This window comes from Triturus cristatus, chromosome 1_1 (genome assembly GCF_964204655.1).
Source record: "Triturus cristatus chromosome 1_1, aTriCri1.1, whole genome shotgun sequence".
NCBI lineage: Eukaryota > Metazoa > Chordata > Amphibia > Caudata > Salamandridae > Triturus > Triturus cristatus.
In genome coordinates, this window is record NC_140579.1 from 1,024,303,212 (window position 1) to 1,024,324,827 (window position 21,616).

The window sequence follows — 21,616 nt, forward strand, 5'->3', positions numbered from 1 at the left end:
ACGCGCGGTGGGTGGAAATGTTTGGACCCACGCAGATTCCGGAACTTTCCACCACAGAAATGGGGGAAATGTGTTTTTTTGGACAATTTTTTACGTTTGCAAGGGATTCTGGGTAACAGACCCTGGTGGGAGGCAGTCAAGTCACCCCATCCTGGATTCCCCTGGGTGTCTAGTTTTCAAAAATGTATAGGTTTGCTAGGTTTCCCAAGGTGCCCGCAGAGCTACGGTTGAAAAACTAAAGCTAGGCACTTTGCCAAAAAAGGGTCATTTTTCACTGCGAAATTGTGGTGTGACCACGTTGCGTTTTGCGCCGTTTCCTGTCGCGGGCACCAGGCCGAACCGCACAAGTGAGGTACCGTTTTTCTCGTAAGACTTTGGGGAACGCGCGGTGGGTGGAAATGTTTGGATCCACGCAGATTCCGGAACTTTCCACCACAGAAATGTGGGGGAAATGTGTTTTTTTGACAATTTTTTAGGTTTGCAAGGGATTCTGGGTAACAGACCCTGGTGGGAGGCAGTCAAGTCACCCCATCCTGGATTCCCCTGGGTGTCTAGTTTTCAAAAATGTATAGGTTTGCTAGGTTTTCCAAGGTGCCCGCAGAGCTAGGGTTCAAAAACTAAAGCAAGGCACTTTGCCAAAAAAGGGTCATTTTTCACTGCGATATTGAGGTATGACCATGTTGCGTTTTGCGCCGTTTCCTGTCGCGGGCACTAGGCCGACCCGCACAAGTGAGGTACCATTTTTCTCGTAAGACTTTGGGGAACGCAGGGTAGATGGAAATTTGTGGCTCCACGCAGATTCCGGAACTTTCCACCACAGAAATGTGGAGAAAATATAGGTTTTTTTAACAATTTTTTAGGTTTGCAAGGGATTCTGGGTAACAGACCCTGGTGGGAGGCAGTCAAGTCACCCCATCCTGGAGTCCCCTGGTCGCTAGTTTTTAAAAATGTCTAGATTTGCTAGGTTTCCCAAGGTGCCCGCAGAGCTATGGTTAAAAAACTAGAGCTAGGCACTTTGCCGAAAAAGGGTAATTTTTCACTGCGAAATTGGGGATGTGACCACGCTGCAATTTGCGCCGTTTCCTGTCGCAGGCACTAGGCCGACCCACACAAGTGAGGTACCGTTTTTCTCGTAAGACTTTGGGGGACGCGGGGTGGGTGGAAATTTGTGGATCCACGCAGATTCCGGAACTTTCCACCACAGAAATGTGGGGAAAATGTGTTTTTTTTTGGACAATTTTTTAGGTTTGCAAGGGATTCTGGGTAACAGACCCTGGTGGGAGGCAGTCAAGTCACCCCATCCTGGATTCCCCTGGGTGTCTAGTTTTTAAAAATGTATAGATTTGCTAGGTTTCCCAAGGTGCCTGCAGAGCTAGGGTTCAAAAACTAGAGCTAGGCACTTTACCAAAAAAGGGTCATTTTTCACTGCGATATTGAGGTACGACCATGTTGCGTTTTGCGCTGTTTCCTGTCGCGGGCACTGGGCCGACCCGCACAAGTGAGGTACCATTTTTCTCGTAAGACTTTGGGGAACGCAGGGTGGATGGAAATTTGTGGCTCCACGCAGATTCTGGAACTTTCCACCACAGAAATGTGGAGAAAATATAGGTTTTTTTGACAATTTTTTAGGTTTGCAAGGGATTCTGGGTAACAGACCCTGGTGGGAGGCAGTCAAGTCACCCCATCCTGGATTCCCCTGGGTGTCTAGATTTTAAAAATGTATAGATTTGCTAGGTTTCCCAAGGTGGCCGCAGAGCTATGGTTAAAAAACTAGAGCTAGGCGCTTTGCCGAAAAAGGGTAATTTTTCACTGCGAAATTGGGGTGTGACCACGTTGCATTTTGCGCCGTTTCCTGTCGCGGGCACTAGGCCGACCCACACAAGTGAGGTACTGTTTTTCTCGTAAGACTTTGGGGGACGCGGGGTGGGTGGAAATTCGTGGATCCACGCAGATTCCGGAACTTTCCACCACAGAAATGTGGGGAAAATGTGTTTTTTTTGGACAATTTTTTAGGTTTGCAAGGGATTCTGGGTAACAGACCCTGGTGGGAGGCAGTCAAGTCACCCCGTCCTGGATTCCCCTGGGTGTCTAGTTTTCAAAAATATGTAGGTTTCCAAGGTTTCCCAAGGTGCCCGCAGAGCTAAGGTTCAAAAACTAGAGCTAGGCACTTTGCCAAAAAAGGGTCATTTTTCACTGTGACATTGAGGTGTGACCACGTTGCGTTTTGTGCCGTTCCCTGTCGCGGGCACTAGGCTGACCCACACAAGTGAGTTACCATTTTTCTGGTAAGACTTTCGGGAATGCGGGGTGGGTGGAAAGTTGTGCATCCAAGCCGATTCCGGAACTTTCCACCACAGAAATGTGGGGAAAATGTGTTTTTTTTGACAAGTTTTTTAGGTTTGCAAGGGATTCTGGGTAACAGACCCTGGTGGGAAGCAGTCAAGTCACCCCATCCTGGATTCCCCTGGGTGTCTAGTTTTTAAAAATGTATAGATTTGCTAGATTTTCCAAGGTGCCCGCAGAGCTAGGGTTCAAAAACTAGAGCTCAGCACTTTGCCAAAAAATGGTCATTTTTCACTGCGAAATTGAGATGTGACCACGTTACAATTTGCACCATTTCCTGTCACGGGCACTAGGCCGACCCACACAAGTGAGGTACCGTTTTTCTCGTAAGACTTTGGGGAAGGCTGGGTAGGTGGAAATTTGTGGATCCACGCAGATTCCGGAACTTTCCACCACAGAAATGTGGGGAAAATGTGTTTTTTTGACAATTTTTTAGGTTTGCAAGGGATTCTGGGTAATAGACCCTGGTGGGAGGCAGTCAAGTCACCCCATCCTGGATTCCTCTGGGTGTGTAGTTTTCAAAAATGTATAGGTTTGCTAGGTTTCCCAAGGTGGCCGCAGAGAAAGGGTTCAAAAACTAAATCTAAGCACTTTGCCAAAAAAGGCTCATTTTTCACTGCGAAATTGTGGTGTGATCACGTTGCGTTTTGCGCCGTTTCCTGTCACGGGCACCAGGCTGACCCGCACAAGTGAGGTACCGTTTTACTTGTAAGACTTTGGGGAATGCGCGGTGGGTGGAAATGTTTGGATCCACGTAGATTCCGGAACTTTCCACCACAGAAATATGGGGAAATGTGTTTTTTTTGACAATTTTTAGGTTTGCAAGAGATTCTGGGTAACAGACCCTGGTGGGAGGCAGTCAAGTCACCCCATCCTGGATTTCCCTGGGTGTCTAGGTTTCAAAAATGTATAAGTTTGCTAGGTTTCCCAAGGTGCCCGCAGAGCTAGGGTTCAAAAACTAAAGCAAGGCACTTTGCCAAAAAAGGGTCATTTTTCACTGCGATATTGAGGTATGACCATGTTGCGTTTTGCGCCGTTTCCTGTCGCGGGCACTAGGCCGATCCACACAAGTGAGGTACCATTTGTCTCGTAAGACTTTGGGGAACGCAGGGTGGATGGAAATTTGTGGCTCCACGCAGATTCCGGAACTTTCCACCACAGAAATATGGAGAAAATATAGTTTTTTTGACAATTTTTTAGGTTTGCAAGGGATTCTGGGTAACAGACCCTGGTGGGAGGCAATCAAATCACCCCATCCTGGATTCCCCTGGGTGTCTAGTTTTCAAAAATGTATAGGTTTGCTAGGTTTCCCAAGGTGCCCGCAGAGCTAGGGTTCAAAAACTAGAGCTAGGCACTTTGCCAAAAAAGGGTCATTTTTTACTGCGAAATTGAGGTGTGACCACGTTGCGTTTTGCGCCGTTTCCTGTCGCGGGCACTAGGCTGACCCGCACAATTGAGGTACCATTTTTCTCGTAAGACTTTGGGGAACGCGGGGTCGGTGTAAATTTGTAGATCCACGCAGATTCCAGAACTTTCCACCACAGAAATGTGGGGAAAATGTGGGTTTTTTGACAATGTTTTAGGTTTGCAAGGGATTCTAGGTAACAGACCCTGGTGGGAAGCAGTCAAGTCACCCCATCCTGGATTCCCCTGGGTGTCTAGTTTTTAAAAATGTATAGATTTGCTAGATTTTCCAAGGTGCCCGCAGAGCTAGGGTTCAAAAACTAGAGCTCAGCACTTTGCCAAAAAATGGTCATTTTTCACTGCGAAATTGAGATGTGACCACGTTACAATTTGCGCCATTTTCTGTCACGGGCACTAGGCCGACCCACACAAGTGAGGTACCGTTTTTCTCGTAAGACTTTGGGGAAGGCTGGGTAGGTGGAAATTTGTGGATCCACGCAGATTCCGGAACTTTCCACCACAGAAATGTGGGGAAAATGTGTTTTTTTGACAATTTTTTAGGTTTGCAAGGGATTCTGGGTAATAGACCCTGGTGGGAGGCAGTCAAGTCACCCCATCCTGGATTCCTCTGGGTGTGTAGTTTTCAAAAATGTATAGGTTTGCTAGGTTTCCCAAGGTGCCCGCAGAGCTAGGGTTCAAAAACTAAATCTAAGCACTTTGCCAAAAAAGGCTCATTTTTCACTGCGAAATTGTGGTGTGATCACGTTGCGTTTTGCGCCGTTTCCTGTCGCGGGCACCAGGCCGACCCGCACAAGTGAGGTACCGTTTTACTTGTAAGACTTTCGGGAATGCGCGGTGGGTGGAAATGTTTGGATCCACGTAGATTCCGGAACTTTCCACCACAGAAATGTGGGGAAATGTGTTTTTTTTGACAATTTTTTAGGTTTGCAAGAGATTCTGGGTAACAGACCCTGGTGGGAGGCAGTCAAGTCACCCCATCCTGGATTTCCCTGGGTGTCTAGTTTTCAAAAATGTATAAGTTTGCTAGGTTTCCCAAGGTGCCCGCAGAGCTAGGGTTCAAAAACTAAAGCAAGGCACTTTGCCAAAAAAGGGTCATTTTTCACTGCGATATTGAGGTATGACCATGTTGCGTTTTGCGCCGTTTCCTGTCGCGGGCACTAGGCCGACCCACACAAGTGAGGTACCATTTTTCTCGTAAGACTTTGGGGAACGCAGGGTGGATGGAAATTTGTGGCTCCACGCAGATTCCGGAACTTTCCACCACAGAAATGTGGAGAAAATATAGGTTTTTTTGACAATTTTTTAGGTTTGCAAGGGATTCTGGGTAACAGACCCTGGTGGGAGGCAGTCAAGTCACCCCATCCTGGAGTCCCCTGGTCGCTAGTTTTTAAAAATGTCTAGATTTGCTAGGTTTCCCAAGGTGCCCGCAGAGCTATGGTTAAAAAACTAGAGCTAGGCACTTTGCCGAAAAAGGGTAATTTTTCACTGCGAAATTGGGGATGTGACCACGTTGCGTTTTGCGCCGTTTCCTGTCGCGGGCACTAAGCCGACCCACACAAGTGAGGTACCGTTTTTCTCGTAAGACTTTGGGGGACGCGGGGTGGGTGGAAATTTGTGGATCCACGCAGATTCCGGAACTTTCCACCACAGAAATGTGGGGAAAATGTGTTTTTTTTGGACAATTTTTTAGGTTTACAAGGGATTCTGGGTAACAGACCCTGGTGGGAGGCAGTCAAGTCACCCCATCCTGGATTCCCCTGGGTGTCTAGTTTTCAAAAATGTATAGGTTTGCTAGGTTTCCCGAGGTGCCCGCAGAGCTAGGGTTCAAAAACTAAAGCTAGGCACTTTGCCAAAAAAGGGTCATTTTTCACTGCGAAATTGTGGTGTGACCACGTTGCGTTTTGCGCCGTTTCCTGTCGCGGGCACCAGGCGGACCCCCACAAGTGAAATACCATTTTTCTCGTAAGACTTTGGGGAACGCGGGGTGGATGGAAATGTTTGGATCCACGCAGATTCCGGAACTTTCCACTACAGAAATGTGGGGGAAATGTGTTTTTTTTGACAATTTTTTAGGTTTGCAAGGGATTCTGGGTAATAGACCCTGGTGGGAGGCAGTCAAGTTACCCCATCCTGGATTCCCCTGGTTGTCTAGTTTTCAAAAATGTATAGGTTTGCTAGGTTTCCCAAGGTGCCTGCAGAGCTAGGGTTCAAAAACCTAGGCACTTTGCCAAAAAAGGGTAATTTTTCACTGCGATATTGAGGTGTGACCACGTTGCGTTTTGCGCCGTTTCCTGTCGCGGGCACTAGGCCGACCCGCACAAGTGAAATACCATTTTTCTCGTAAGACTTTGGGGAACGCGGGGTGGATGGAAATTTGTGGCTCCACGCAGATTCCAGAACTTTCCACCACAGAAATGTGGGGAAAATGTGGGTTTTTTGACAATGTTTTAGGTTTGCAAGGGATTCTGGGTAACAGACCCTGGTGGGAAGCAGTCAAGTCACCCCATCCTGGATTCCCCTGGGTGTCTAGTTTTTAAAAATGTATAGATTTGCTAGATTTTCCAAGGTGCCCGCAGAGCTAGGGTTCAAAAACTAGAGCTCAGCACTTTGCCAAAAAATGGTCATTTTTCACTGCGAAATTGAGATGTGACCACGTTACAATTTGCGCCATTTCCTGTCACGGGCACTAGGCCGACCCACACAAGTGAGGTACCGTTTTTCTCGTAAGACTTTGGGGAAGGCTGGGTAGGTGGAAATTTGTGGATCCACGCAGATTCCGGAACTTTCCACCACAGAAATGTGGGGAAAATGTGTTTTTTTGACAATTTTTTAGGTTTGCAAGGGATTCTGGGTAATAGACCCTGGTGGGAGGCAGTCAAGTCACCCCATCCTGGATTCCTCTGGGTGTGTAGTTTTCAAAAATGTATAGGTTTGCTAGGTTTCCCAAGGTGCCCGCAGAGCTAGGGTTCAAAAACTAAATCTAAGCACTTTGCCAAAAAAGGCTCATTTTTCACTGCGAAATTGTGGTGTGATCACGTTGCGTTTTGCGCCGTTTCCTGTCGCGGGCACCAGGCTGACCCGCACAAGTGAGGTACCGTTTTACTTGTAAGACTTTGGGGAATGCGCGGTGGGTGGAAATGTTTGGATCCACGTAGATTCCGGAACTTTCCACCACAGAAATATGGGGAAATGTGTTTTTTTTGACAATTTTTAGGTTTGCAAGAGATTCTGGGTAACAGACCCTGGTGGGAGGCAGTCAAGTCACCCCATCCTGGATTTCCCTGGGTGTCTAGGTTTCAAAAATGTATAAGTTTGCTAGGTTTCCCAAGGTGCCCGCAGAGCTAGGGTTCAAAAACTAAAGCAATGCACTTTGCCAAAAAAGGGTCATTTTTCACTGCGATATTGAGGTATGACCATGTTGCGTTTTGCGCCGTTTCCTGTCGCGGGCACTAGGCCGACCCACACAAGTGAGGTACCATTTGTCTCGTAAGACTTTGGGGAACGCAGGGTGGATGGAAATTTGTGGCTCCACGCAGATTCCGGAACTTTCCACCACAGAAATATGGAGAAAATATAGTTTTTTTGACAATTTTTTAGGTTTGCAAGGGATTCTGGGTAACAGACCCTGGTGGGAGGCAATCAAATCACCCCATCCTGGATTCCCCTGGGTGTCTAGTTTTCAAAAATGTATAGGTTTGCTAGGTTTCCCAAGGTGCCCGCAGAGCTAGGGTTCAAAAACTAGAGCTAGGCACTTTGCCAAAAAAGGGTCATTTTTTACTGCGAAATTGAGGTGTGACCACGTTGCGTTTTGCGCCGTTTCCTGTCGCGGGCACTAGGCTGACCCGCACAATTGAGGTACCATTTTTCTCGTAAGACTTTGGGGAACGCGGGGTCGGTGTAAATTTGTAGATCCACGCAGATTCCAGAACTTTCCACCACAGAAATGTGGGGAAAATGTGGGTTTTTTGACAATGTTTTAGGTTTGCAAGGGATTCTAGGTAACAGACCCTGGTGGGAAGCAGTCAAGTCACCCCATCCTGGATTCCCCTGGGTGTCTAGTTTTTAAAAATGTATAGATTTGCTAGATTTTCCAAGGTGCCCGCAGAGCTAGGGTTCAAAAACTAGAGCTCAGCACTTTGCCAAAAAATGGTCATTTTTCACTGCGAAATTGAGATGTGACCACGTTACAATTTGCGCCATTTTCTGTCACGGGCACTAGGCCGACCCACACAAGTGAGGTACCGTTTTTCTCGTAAGACTTTGGGGAAGGCTGGGTAGGTGGAAATTTGTGGATCCACGCAGATTCCGGAACTTTCCACCACAGAAATGTGGGGAAAATGTGTTTTTTTGACAATTTTTTAGGTTTGCAAGGGATTCTGGGTAATAGACCCTGGTGGGAGGCAGTCAAGTCACCCCATCCTGGATTCCTCTGGGTGTGTAGTTTTCAAAAATGTATAGGTTTGCTAGGTTTCCCAAGGTGCCCGCAGAGCTAGGGTTCAAAAACTAAATCTAAGCACTTTGCCAAAAAAGGCTCATTTTTCACTGCGAAATTGTGGTGTGATCACGTTGCGTTTTGCGCCGTTTCCTGTCGCGGGCACCAGGCCGACCCGCACAAGTGAGGTACCATTTTACTTGTAAGACTTTGGGGAATGCGCGGTGGGTGGAAATGTTTGGATCCACGTAGATTCCGGAACTTTCCACCACAGAAATGTGGGGAAATGTGTTTTTTTTGACAATTTTTTAGGTTTGCAAGAGATTCTGGGTAACAGACCCTGGTGGGAGGCAGTCAAGTCACCCCATCCTGGATTTCCCTGGGTGTCTAGTTTTCAAAAATGTATAAGTTTGCTAGGTTTCCCAAGGTGCCCGCAGAGCTAGGGTTCAAAAACTAAAGCAAGGCACTTTGCCAAAAAAGGGTCATTTTTCACTGCGATATTGAGGTATGACCATGTTGCGTTTTGCGCCGTTTCCTGTCGCGGGCACTAGGCCGACCCACACAAGTGAGGTACCATTTTTCTCGTAAGACTTTGGGGAACGCAGGGTGGATGGAAATTTGTGGCTCCACGCAGATTCCGGAACTTTCCACCACAGAAATGTGGAGAAAATATAGGTTTTTTTGACAATTTTTTAGGTTTGCAAGGGATTCTGGGTAACAGACCCTGGTGGGAGGCAGTCAAGTCACCCCATCCTGGAGTCCCCTGGTCGCTAGTTTTTAAAAATGTCTAGATTTGCTAGGTTTCCCAAGGTGCCCGCAGAGCTATGGTTAAAAAACTAGAGCTAGGCACTTTGCCGAAAAAGGGTAATTTTTCACTGCGAAATTGGGGATGTGACCACGTTGCGTTTTGCGCCGTTTCCTGTCGCGGGCACTAGGCCGACCCACACAAGTGAGGTACCGTTTTTCTCGTAAGACTTTGGGGGACGCGGGGTGGGTGGAAATTTGTGGATCCACGCAGATTCCGGAACTTTCCACCACAGAAATGTGGGGAAAATGTGTTTTTTTTGGACAATTTTTTAGGTTTGCAAGGGATTCTGGGTAACAGACCCTGGTGGGAGGCAGTCAAGTCACCCCATCCTGGATTCCCCTGGGTGTCTAGTTTTCAAAAATGTATAGGTTTGCTAGGTTTCCCGAGGTGCCCGCAGAGCTAGGGTTCAAAAACTAAAGCTAGGCACTTTGCCAAAAAAGGGTCATTTTTCACTGCGAAATTGTGGTGTGACCACGTTGCGTTTTGCGCCGTTTCCTGTCGCGGGCACCAGGCCGACCCGCACAAGTGAAATACCATTTTTCTCGTAAGACTTTGGGGAACGCGGGGTGGATGGAAATGTTTGGATCCACGCAGATTCCGGAACTTTCCACTACAGAAATGTGGGGGAAATGTGTTTTTTTTGACAATTTTTTAGGTTTGCAAGGGATTCTGGGTAACAAACCCTGGTGGGAGGCAGTCAAGTTACCCCATCCTGGATTCCCCTGGTTGTCTAGTTTTCAAAAATTTATAGGTTTGCTAGGTTTCCCAAGGTGCCTGCAGAGCTAGGGTTAAAAAACCTAGGCACTTTGCCAAAAAAGGGTAATTTTTCACTGCGATATTGAGGTGTGACCACGTTGCGTTTTGCGCCGTTTCCTGTCGCGGGCACTAGGCCGACCCGCACAAGTGAAATACCATTTGTCTCGTAAGACTTTGGGGAACGCGGGGTGGATGGAAATTTGTGGCTCCACGCAGATTCCGGAACTTTCCACCACAGAAATGTGGAGAAAATATAGTTTTTTTGACAATTTTTTAGGTTTGCAAGGGATTCTGGGTAACAGACCCTGGTGGGAGGCAATCAAATCACCCCATCCTGGATTCCCCTGGGTGTCTAGTTTTCAAAAATGTATAGGTTTGCTAGGTTTCCCAAGGTGCCCGCAGAGCTAGGGTTCAAAAACTAGAGCTAGGCACTTTGCCAAAAAAGGGTCATTTTTTACTGCGAAATTGAGGTGTGACCACGTTGCGTTTTGCGCCGTTTCCTGTCGTGGGCACTAGGCTGACCCGCACAATTGAGGTACCATTTTTCTCGTAAGACTTTGGGGAACGCGGGGTCGGTGTAAATTTGTAGATCCACGCAGATTCCAGAACTTTCCACCACAGAAATGTGGGGAAAATGTGGGTTTTTTGACAATGTTTTAGGTTTGCAAGGGATTCTGGGTAACAGACCCTGGTGGAAAGCAGTCAAGTCACCCCATCCTGGATTCCCCTGGGTGTCTAGTTTTTAAAAATGTATAGATTTGCTAGATTTTCCAAGGTGCCCGCAGAGCTAGGGTTCAAAAACTAGAGCTCAGCACTTTGCCAAAAAATGGTCATTTTTCACTGCGAAATTGAGATGTGACCACGTTACAATTTGCGCCATTTCCTGTCACGGGCACTAGGCCGACCCACACAAGTGAGGTACCGTTTTTCTCGTAAGACTTTGGGGAAGGCTGGGTAGGTGGAAATTTGTGGATCCACGCAGATTCCGGAACTTTCCACCACAGAAATGTGGGGAAAATGTGTTTTTTTGACAATTTTTTAGGTTTGCAAGGGATTCTGGGTAATAGACCCTGGTGGGAGGCAGTCAAGTCACCCCATCCTGGATTCCTCTAGGTGTGTAGTTTTCAAAAATGTATAGGTTTGCTAGGTTTCCCAAGGTGCCCGCAGAGCTAGGGTTAAAAAACTAGAGCTAGGCACTTTGCCGAAAAAGGGTAATTTTTCACTGCGAAATTGGGGATGTGACCACGTTGCGTTTTGCGCCGTTTCCTGTCGCGGGCACTAGGCCGACCCACACAAGTGAGGTACCGTTTTTCTCGTAAGACTTTGGGGGACGCGGGGTGGGTGGAAATTTGTGGATCCACGCAGATTCCGGAACTTTCCACCACAGAAATGTGGGGAAAATGTGTTTTTTTTGGACAATTTTTTAGGTTTGCAAGGGATTCTGGGTAACAGACCCTGGTGGGAGGCAGTCAAGTCACCCCATCCTGGATTCCCCTGGGTGTCTAGTTTTTAAAAATGTATAGATTTGCTAGGTTTCCCAAGGTGCCTGCAGAGCTAGGGTTCAAAAACTAGAGCTAGGCACTTTACCAAAAAAGGGTCATTTTTCACTGCGATATTGAGGTACGACCATGTTGCGTTTTGCGCTGTTTCCTGTCGCGGGCACTAGGCCGACCCGCACAAGTGAGGTACCATTTTTCTCGTAAGACTTTGGGGAACGCAGGGTGGATGGAAATTTGTGGCTCCATGCAGATTCTGGAACTTTCCACCACAGAAATGTGGAGAAAATATAGGTTTTTTTGACAATTTTTTAGGTTTGCAAGGGATTCTGGGTAACAGACCCTGGTGGGAGGCAGTCAAGTCACCGCATCCTGGATTCCCGTGGGTGTCTAGATTATAAAAATGTATAGATTTGCTAGGTTTCCCAATTTGGCCGCAGAGCTATGGTTAAAAAACTAAAGCTAGGCACTTTGCCGAAAAAGGGTAATTTTTCACTGCGAAATTGGGGTGTGACCACGTTGCATTTTGCGCCATTTCCTGTCGCGGGCACTAGGCCGACCCACACAAGTGAGGTACTGTTTTTCTCGTAAGACTTTGGGGGACGCGGGGTGGGTGGAAATTTGTGGATCCACGCAGATTCCGGAACTTTCCACCACAGAAATGTGGGGAAAATGCGTTTTTTTTGGACAATTTTTTAGGTTTGCAAGGGATTCTGGGTAACAGACCCTGGTGGGAGGCAGTCAAGTCACCCCATCCTTGATTCCCCTGGGTGTCTAGTTTTCAAAAGTGTGTAGGTTTCCCAGGTTTCCCAAGGTGCCCGCAGAGCTAAGGTTCAAAAACTAGAGCTACGCACTTTGCCAAAAAAGGGTCATTTTTCACTGTGAAATTGAGGTGTGACCACGTTGCGTTTTGTGCTGTTCCCTGTCGCGGGCACTAGGCTGACCCACACAAGTGAGTTACCATTTTTCTGGTAAGACTTTCGGGAATGCGGGGTGGGTGGAAAGTTGTGCATCCAAGCCGATTCCGGAACTTTCCACCACAGAAATGTGGGGAAAATGTGTTTTTTTTGACAAGTTTTTTAGGTTTGCAAGGGATTCTGGGTAACAGACCCTGGTGGGAGGCAGTCAAGTCACCCCATCCTGGATTCCTCTGGGTGTCTAGTTTTTAAAAATGTATAGATTTGCTAGGTTTCCCAAGGTGCCCGCAGAGCTAGGGTTCAAAAACTAGACCTAGGCACTTTGCCAAAAAAGGGTCATTTTTCACTGTGAAATTGAGGTGTGACCACGTTGCGTTTTGCGCCGTTTCTTGTCGCGGGCACTAGGCTGACCCACACAAGTGAGGTACCGTTTTTCTCGTAAGACTTTGGGAAACGCGCGGTGGGTGGAAATGTTTGGATCCACACAGATTCCAGAACTTTCCACCACAGAAATGTGGGGGAAATGTGGTTTTTTTGACAATTTTTTAGGTTTGCAAGGGATTCTGGGTAACAGACCCTGGTGGGAGGCAGTCAAGTCACCCCATCCTGGATTCCCCTGGGTGTCTAGTTTTTAAAAATGTATAGGTTTGCTAGGTTTTCCAAGGTGCCCGCAGACCTAGGGTTCAAAAACTAGAGCTAGGCACTTTGCCAAAAAATGGTAATTTTTCACTGCGAAATTGAGGTGTGACCACGTTGCGCTTTGCGCCGTTTCTTGTCGCGGGCACCAGGCCGACCCGCACAAGTGAGGTACCATTTTTCTCGTAAGACTTTGGGAAACGCGCGGTGTGTGGAAATGTTTGGATCCACACAGATTCCGGAACTTTCCACCACAGAAATGTGGGGGAAATGTGGTTTTTTTGACAATTTTTTAGGTTTGCAAGGGATTCTGGGTAACAGACCCTGGTGGGAGGCAGTCAAGTCACCCCATCCTGGATTCCCCTGGGTGTCTAGTTTTCAAAAATGTATAGGTTTGCTAGGTTTCCCAAGGTGTCCGCAGAGCTAGGGTTCAAAAACTAAAGCAAGGCACTTTGCCAAAAAAAGGGTCATTTTTCACTGCGAAATTGAGGTGTGACCACGTTGCGTTTTGCGCCGTTTCCTGTCGCGGGCACCAGGCCGACCCGCACAAGTGAGGTACCATTTTTCTCGTAAGACTTTGGGGGACACGGGGTGGGTGGAAATTTGTGGATCCACACAGATTCCGGAACTTTCCACCACAGAAATGTGGGGAAAATGTGGTTTTTTTGGACAATTTTTTAGGTTTGCAAGGGATTCTGGGTAACAGACCCTGGTGGGAGGCAGTCAAGTCACCCCATCCTGGATTCCCCTGGGTGTCTAGTTTTCAAAAATGTATAGGTTTGCTAGGTTTCCCAAGGTGCCCGCAGAGCTAGGGTTCAAAAACTAAAGCAAGGCACTTTGCCAAAAAAAGGGTCATTTTTCACTGCGAAATTGAGGTGTGACCACGTTGCGTTTTGCGCCGTTTCCTGTCGCGGGCACCAGGCCGACCCGCACAAGTGAGGTACCGTTTTTCTTGTAAGACTTTGGGGAACGCGCGGTGGGTGGAAATGTTTGGATCCACGTAGATTCCAGAACTTTCCACCACAGAAATGTGGGGAAATGTGTTTTTTTTGACAATTTTTTAGGTTTGCAAGAGATTCTGGGTAACAAACCCTGGTGGGAGGCAGTCAAGTCACCCCATCCTGGATTTCCCTGGGTGTCTAGATTTCAAAAATGTGTAGGTTTCCAAGGTTTCCCAAGGTGCCCGCAGAGCTAAGGTTCAAAAACTAGAGCTAGGCACTTTGCCAAAAAAGGGTCATTTTTCACTGTGAAATTGAGGTGTGACCACGTTGCGTTTTGTGCCGTTCCCTGTCGCAGGCACTAGGCCGACCCACACAAGTGAGTTACCATTTTTCTGGTAAGACTTTCGGGAATGCGGGGTGGGTGGAAAGTTGTGGATCCAAGCCAATTCCGGAACTTTCCACCACAGAAATGTGGGGAAAATGTGTTTTTTTTGACAATTTTTTAGGTTTGCAAGGGATTCTGGGTAACAGACCCTGGTGGGAGGCAGTCAAGTCACCCCATCCTGGATTCCCCTGGGTGTCTAGTTTTTAAAAATGTATAGATTTGCTAGGTTTCCCAAGGTTCCCGCAGAGCTAGGGTTCAAAAACTAGAGCTAGGCACTTTGCCAAAAAATTGTCATTTTTCACTGCGAAATTGAGGTGTGACCACGTTACGTTTTGCGCCATTTCCTGTTGCGGGCACTAGGCCGACCCGCACAAGTGAGGTACCGTTTTTCTCGTAAGACTTTGGGGAACGCTGGGTGGGTGAAAATTTGCGGACCCACGCAGATTCCGGAACTTTCCACCACAGAAATGTGGGGAAAATGTGGTTTTTTGACAATTTCTTAGGTTTGCAAGGGATTCTGGGTAACAGACCCTGGTGGGAGGCAGTCAAGTCACCCCATCCTGGATTCCCCAAGGTGTCTAGTTTTCAAAAATGTATAGGTTTGCTAGGTTTCCCGAGGTGCCCGCAGAGCTAGGGTTCAAAAACTAAAGCTAGGCACTTTGCCAAAAAAGGGTCATTTTTTCACTGCGAAATTGTGGTGTGACCACGTTGCGTTTTGCGCCGTTTCCTGTCGCGGGCACCAGGCCGACCCGCACAAGTGAAATACCATTTTTCTCGTAAGACTTTGGGGAACGCGGGGTGGATGGAAATGTTTGGATCCACGCAGATTCCGGAACTTTCCACTACAGAAATGTGGGGGAAATGTGTTTTTTTTGACAATTTTTTAGGTTTGCAAGGGATTCTGGGTAACAGACCCTGGTGGGAGGCAGTCAAGTTACCCCATCCTGGATTCCCCTGGTTGTCTAGTTTTCAAATTTTCAAAAATGTATAGGTTTGCTAGGTTTCCCAAGGTGCCTGCAGAGCTAGGGTTCAAAAACTAAAGCTAGGCACTTTGCCAAAAAAGGGTAATTTTTCACTGCGATATTGAGGTGTGACCACGTTGCGTTTTGCGCCCTTTCCTGTCGCGGGCACTAGGCCGACCCGCACAAGTGAAATACCATTTTTCTCGTAAGACTTTGGGGAACGCGGGGTGGATGGAAATTTGTGGCTCCACGCAGATTCCGGAACTTTCCACCACAGAAATGTGGAGAAAATATGGTTTTGTTGACAATTTTTTAGGTTTGCAAGGGATTCTGGGTAACAGACCCTGGTGGGAGGCAGTCAAATCACCCCATCCTGGATTCCCCTGGGTGTCTAGTTTTCAAAAATGTATAGGTTTGCTAGGTTTCCCAAGGTGCCCGCAGAGCTAGGGTTCAAAAACTAGAGCTAGGCACTTTGCCAAAAAAGGGTCATTTTTTACTGCGAAATTGAGGTGTGACCACGTTGCGTTTTGCGCCGTTTCCTGTCGCGGGCACTAGGCTGACCCGCACAATTGAGGTACCATTTTTCTCGTAAGACTTTGGGGAACGCGGGGTCGGTGTAAATTTGTAGATCCACGCAGATTCCAGAACTTTCCACCACAGAAATGTGGGGAAAATGTGTTTTTTTGGACAATTTTTTAGGTTTGCAAGGGATTCTGGGTAACAGACCCTGGTGGGAAGCAGTCAAGTCACCCCATCCTGGATTCCCCTGGGTGTCTAGTTTTTAAAAATGTATAGATTTGCTAGATTTTCCAAGGTGCCCGCAGAGCTAGGGTTCAAAAACTAGAGCTCAGCACTTTGCCAAAAAATGGTTATTTTTCACTGCGAAATTGAGATGTGACCACGTTACAATTTGCGCCATTTCCTGTCACGGGCACTAGGCCGACCCACACAAGTGAGGTACCGTTTTTCTCGTAAGACTTTGGGGAAGGCGGGGTAGGTGGAAATTTGTGGATCCACGCAGATTCCGGAACTTTCCACCACGGAAATGTGGGGAAAATGTGTTTTTTTGACAATTTTTTAGGTTTGCAAGGGATTCTGGGTAATAGACCCTGGTGGGAGGCAGTCAAGTCACCCCATCCTGGATTCCCCTGGGTGTCTAGTTTTCAAAAATTTATAGGTTTGCTAGGTTTCCCAAGGTGCCCGCAGAGCTAGGGTTAAAAAACTAAAGCTAAGCACTTTGCCAAAAAAGGCTCATTTTTCACTGCGAAATTGTGGTGTGATCACGTTGCGTTTTGCGTCGTTTCCTGTCGCGGGCACCTTGCCGACCCGCACAAGTGAGGTACCGTTTTACTTGTAAGACTTTCGGGAATGCGGGGTGGGTGGAAAGTTGTGGATCCAAGCCGATTCCGAAACTTTCCACCACAGAAATGTGGGGAAAATGTATTTTTTTTGTCAATTTTTTAGGTTTGCAAGGGATTCTGGGTAACAGACCCTGGTGGGAGGCAGTCAAGTCACCCCATCCTGGATTCCCCTGGGTGTCTAGTTTTTAAAAATGTATAGATTTGCTAGGTTTCCCAAGGTGCCCGCAGAGCTAGGGTTCAAAAACTAGAGCTAGGCACTTTGCCAAAAAATGGTCATTTTTCACTGCGAAATTGAGGTGTGACCACGTTACGTTTTGCGCCATTTCCTGTTGCGGGCACTAGGCCGACCCACACAAGTGAGGTACCGTTTTTCTCGTAAGACTTTGGGGAACGCGGGGTGGGTGGAAATGTTTGGATCCACGCAGATTCCGGAACTTTCCACAACAGAAATGTGGGCGAAATGTGTTTTTTTTGACAATTTTTTAGGTTTGCAAGGGATTCTGGGTAACAGACCCTGGTGGGAGGCAGTCAAGCCACCCCATCCTGGATTACCCTGGGTGTCTAGTTTTCAAAAATGTATAGGTTTGCTAGGTTTCCCAAGGTGCCCGCAGAGCTACGGTTGAAAAACTAAAGCTAGGCACTTTGCCAAAAAAGGGTCATTTTTCACTGCGAAATTGTGGATTGACCACGTTGCGTTTTGCGCCGTTTCCTGTCGCGGGCAGCAGGCCGAACCGCACAAGTGAGGTACCGTTTTTCTCGTAAGACTTTGGGGAACGCGCGGTGGGTGGAAATGTTTGGATCCACGCAGATTCCGGAACTTTCCACCACAGAAATGTGGGGGAAATGTCTTTTTTTGACAATTGTTTAGGTTTGCAAGGGATTCTGGGTAACAGACCCTGGTGGGAGGCAGTCAAGTCACCCCATCCTGGATTCCCCTGGGTGTCTAGTTTTCAAAAATGTATAGGTTTGCCAGGTTTTCCAAGGTGCCCGCAGAGCTAGGGTTCAAAAACTAAAGCAAGGCACTTTGCCAAAAAAGGGTCATTTTTCACTGCAATATTGAGGTATGACCATGTTGCGTTTTGTGCCGTTTCCTGTCGCGGGCACTAGGCCGACCCGCACTAGTGAGGTACCATTTTTCTCGTAACACTTTGGGGAACGCAGGGTGGATGGAAATTTGTGGCTCCACGCAGATTCCGGAACTTTCCACAACAGAAATGTGGGCGAAATGTGTTTTTTTTGACAATTTTTTAGGTTTGCAAGGGATTCTGGGTAACAGACCCTGGTGGGAGGCAGTCAAGCCACCCCATCCTGGATTACCCTGGGTGTCTAGTTTTCAAAAATGTATAGGTTTGCTAGGTTTCCCAAGGTGCCCGCAGAGCTACGGTTGAAAAACTAAAGCTAGGCACTTTGCCAAAAAAGGCTAATTTTTCACTGCGAAATTGTGGATTGACCACGTTGCGTTTTGCGCCGTTTCCTGTCGCGGGCAGCAGGCCGAACCGCACAAGTGAGGTACCGTTTTTCTCGTAAGACTTTGGGGAACGCGCGGTGGGTGGAAATATTTGGATCCACGCAGATTCCGGAACTTTCCACCACAGAAATGTGGGAGAAATGTCTTTTTTTGACAATTGTTTAGGTTTGCAAGGGATTCTGGGTAACAGACCCTGGTGGGAGGCAGTCAAGTCACCCCATCCTGGATTCCCCTGGGTGTCTAGTTTTCAAAAATGTATAGGTTTGCCAGGTTTTCCAAGGTGCCCGCAGAGCTAGGGTTCAAAAACTAAAGCAAGGCACTTTGCCAAAAAAGGGTCATTTTTCACTGCAATATTGAGGTATGACCATGTTGCGTTTTGTGCCGTTTCCTGTCGCGGGCACTAGGCCGACCCGCACTAGTGAGGTACCATTTTTCTCGTAACACTTTGGGGAACGCAGGGTGGATGGAAATTTGTGGCTCCACGCAGATTCCGGAACTTTCCACCACAGAAATGTAGAGAAAATATAATTTTTTTTGACAATTTTTTAGGTTTGCAAGGGATTCTGGGTAACAGACCCTGGTGGGAGGCAGTCAAGCCACCCCATCCTGGAGTCCCCTGGTTGCTAGTTTTTAAAAATGTCTAGATTTGCTAGGTTTCCCAAGGTGCCCGCAGAGCTATGGTTAAAAAACTAGAGCTAGGCACTTTGCCGAAAAAGGGTAATTTTTCACTGCGAAATTGGGGTGTGACCACGTTGCGTTTTGCGCCGTTTCCTGTCGCGGGCACTAGGCCGACCCACACAAGTGAGGTACCGTATTTCTCGTAAGACTTTGGGGGACACGGGGTGGGTGGAAATTTGTGGATCCACGCAGATTCCGGAACTTTCCACCACAGAAATGTGGGGAAAATGTGTTTTTTTGGGACAACTTTTTAGGTTTGCAAGGGATTCTGGGTAACAGACCCTGGTGGGAGGCAGTCAAGTCACCCCATCCTGGATTCCCCTGGGTGTCTAGTTTTTAAAAATGTATAGATTTGCTAGGTTTCCCAAGGTGCCTGCAGAGCTAGGGTTCAAAAACTAGAGCTACGCACTTTGCCAAAAAATGGTCATTTTTCACTGCGAAATTGAGGTGTGACCACGTTGCGTTTTGCGCCGTTTCCTGTCGCGGGCACCAGGCCGACCTGCACAAGTGAGGTACCGTTTTTCTTGTAAGACTTTGGGGAATGCGCGGTGGGTGGAAATGTTTGGATCCACGTAGATTCCGGAACTTTCCACCACAGAAATTTGGGGAAATGTCTTTTTTTGACAATTTTTTAGGTTTGCAAGGGATTCCGGGTAATAGACCCTGGTGGGAGGCAGTCAAGTCACCCCATCCTGGATTCCCCTGGGTGTCTAGTTTTTAAAAATGTATAGATTTGCTAGGTTTCCCAAGGTGCCCACAGAGCTAGGGTTCAAAAACTAGAGCTAGGCACTTTGCCAAAAAATGGTAATTTTTCACTGCGAAATTGAGGTGTGACCACGTTACGTTTTGCGCCATTTCCTGTTGCGGGCACTAGGCCGATCCACACAAGTGAGGTACCGTTTTTCTCGTAAGACTTTGGGGAACGCGGGGTGGGTGCAAATTTGCGGATCCACGCAGATTCCGGAACTTTTCACCACAGAAATGTGGGGAAAATGTGTTTTTTTGACAATTTGTTAGGTTTGCAAGGGATTCTGGGTAACAGACCCTGGTGGGAGGCAGTCAAGTCACCCCATCCTGGATTCCCCTGGGTGTCTAGTTTTCAAAAATGTATAGGTTTGCTAGGTTTCCCGAGGTGCCCGCAGAGCTAGGGTTCAAAAACTAAAGCTAGGCACTTTGCCAAAAAAGGGTCATTTTTCACTACGAAATTGTGGTGTGACCACGTTGCGTTTTGCGCCGTTTTCTGTCGCGGGCACCAGGCCGACCCGCACAAGTGAGGTACCGTTTTTCTCGTAAGACTTTGGGAAACGCGCGGTGGGTGGAAATGTTTGGATCCACGCAGATTCCGGAACTTTCCACCACAGAAATGTGGGGGAAATGTGTTTTTTTTGACAATTTTTTAGGTTTGCAAGGGATTCTGGGTAACAGACCCTGGTGGGAGGCAGTCAAGTCACCCCATCCTGGATTCCCCTGGGAGTCTAGTTTTCAAAAATGTATAGGTTTGCTAGGTTTACCAAGGTGCCCGCAGAGCTACGGTTGAAAAACTAAAGCTAGGCACTTTGCCAAAAAAGGGTCATTTTTCACTGCGAAATTGTGGAGTGACCACGTTGCGTTTTGCGCCGTTTCCTGTCGCGGGCACCAGGCCGAACCGCACAAGTGAGGTACCGTTTTTCTCGTAAGACTTTGGGGAACGCGCGGTGGGTGGAAATGTTTGGATCCACGCAGATTCCGGAACTTTCCACCACAGAAATGTGGGGGAAATGTCTTTTTTTGACAATTGTTTAGGTTTGCAAGGGATTCTGGGTAACAGACCCTGGTGGGAGGCAGTCAAGTCACCCCATCCTGGAGTCCCCTGGGTGTCTAGTTTTCAAAAATGTATAGGTTTGCTAGGTTTCCCGAGGTGCCCGCAGAGCTAGGGTTCAAAAACTAAAGCTAGGCACTTTGCCAAAAAAGGGTCATTTTTAACTGCGAAATTGTGGTGTGACCACGTTGCGTTTTGCGCCGTTTCCTGTCGCGGGCACCAGGCCGACCCGCACAAGTGAGGTACCGTTTTTCTTGTAAGACTTTGGGAAACACGCGGTGGGTGGAAATGTTTGGACCCACGCAGATTCCGGAACTTTCCACCACAGAAATGTGGGGGAAATGTGTTTTTTTTGACAATTTTTTAGGTTTGCAAGGGATTCTGGGTAACAGACCCTGGTGGGAGGCAGTCAAGTCACCCCATCCTGGATTCCCCTGGGTGTCTAGTTTTCAAAAATGTATAGGTTTGCTAGGTTTCCCAAGGTTCCCGCAGAGCTACGGTTGAAAAACTAAAGCTAGGCACTTTGCCAAAAAAGGGTCATTTTTCACTGCGAAATTGTGGTGTGACCACGTTGCGTTTTGCGCCGTTTCCTGTCGCGGGCACTAGGCCGACCCGCACAAGTGAGGTACCATTTTTCTCGTAAGACTTTGGGGAACGAAGGGTGGATGGAAATTTGTGGCTCCACGCAGATTCCGGAACTTTCCACCACAGAAATGTGGAGAAAATATAGATTTTTTTGACAATTTTTTAGGTTTGCAAGGGATTCTGGGTAACAGACCCTGGTGGGAGGCAGTCAAGTCACCCCATCCTGGAGTCCCCTGGTCGCTAGTTTTAAAAAATGTCTAGATTTGCTAGGTTTCCCAAGGTGCCCGCAGAGCTATGGTTAAAAAACTAGAGCTAGGCACTTTGCCGAAAAAGGGTAATTTTTCACTGCGAAATTGGGGATGTGACCATGTTGCGTTTTGCGCCATTTCCTGTCGCGGGCACTAGGCCGACCCACACAAGTGAGGTGCCGTTTTTCTCATAAGACTTTGGGGGACGCGGGGTGGGTGGAAATTTGTGGATCCACGCAGATTCCGGAACTTTCCACCACAGAAATGTGGGGAAAATGTGTTTTTTGGGACAATTTTTTAGGTTTGCAAGGGATTCTGGGTAACAGACCCTGGTGGGAGGCAGTCAAGTCACCCCATCCTGGATTCCCCTGGGTGTC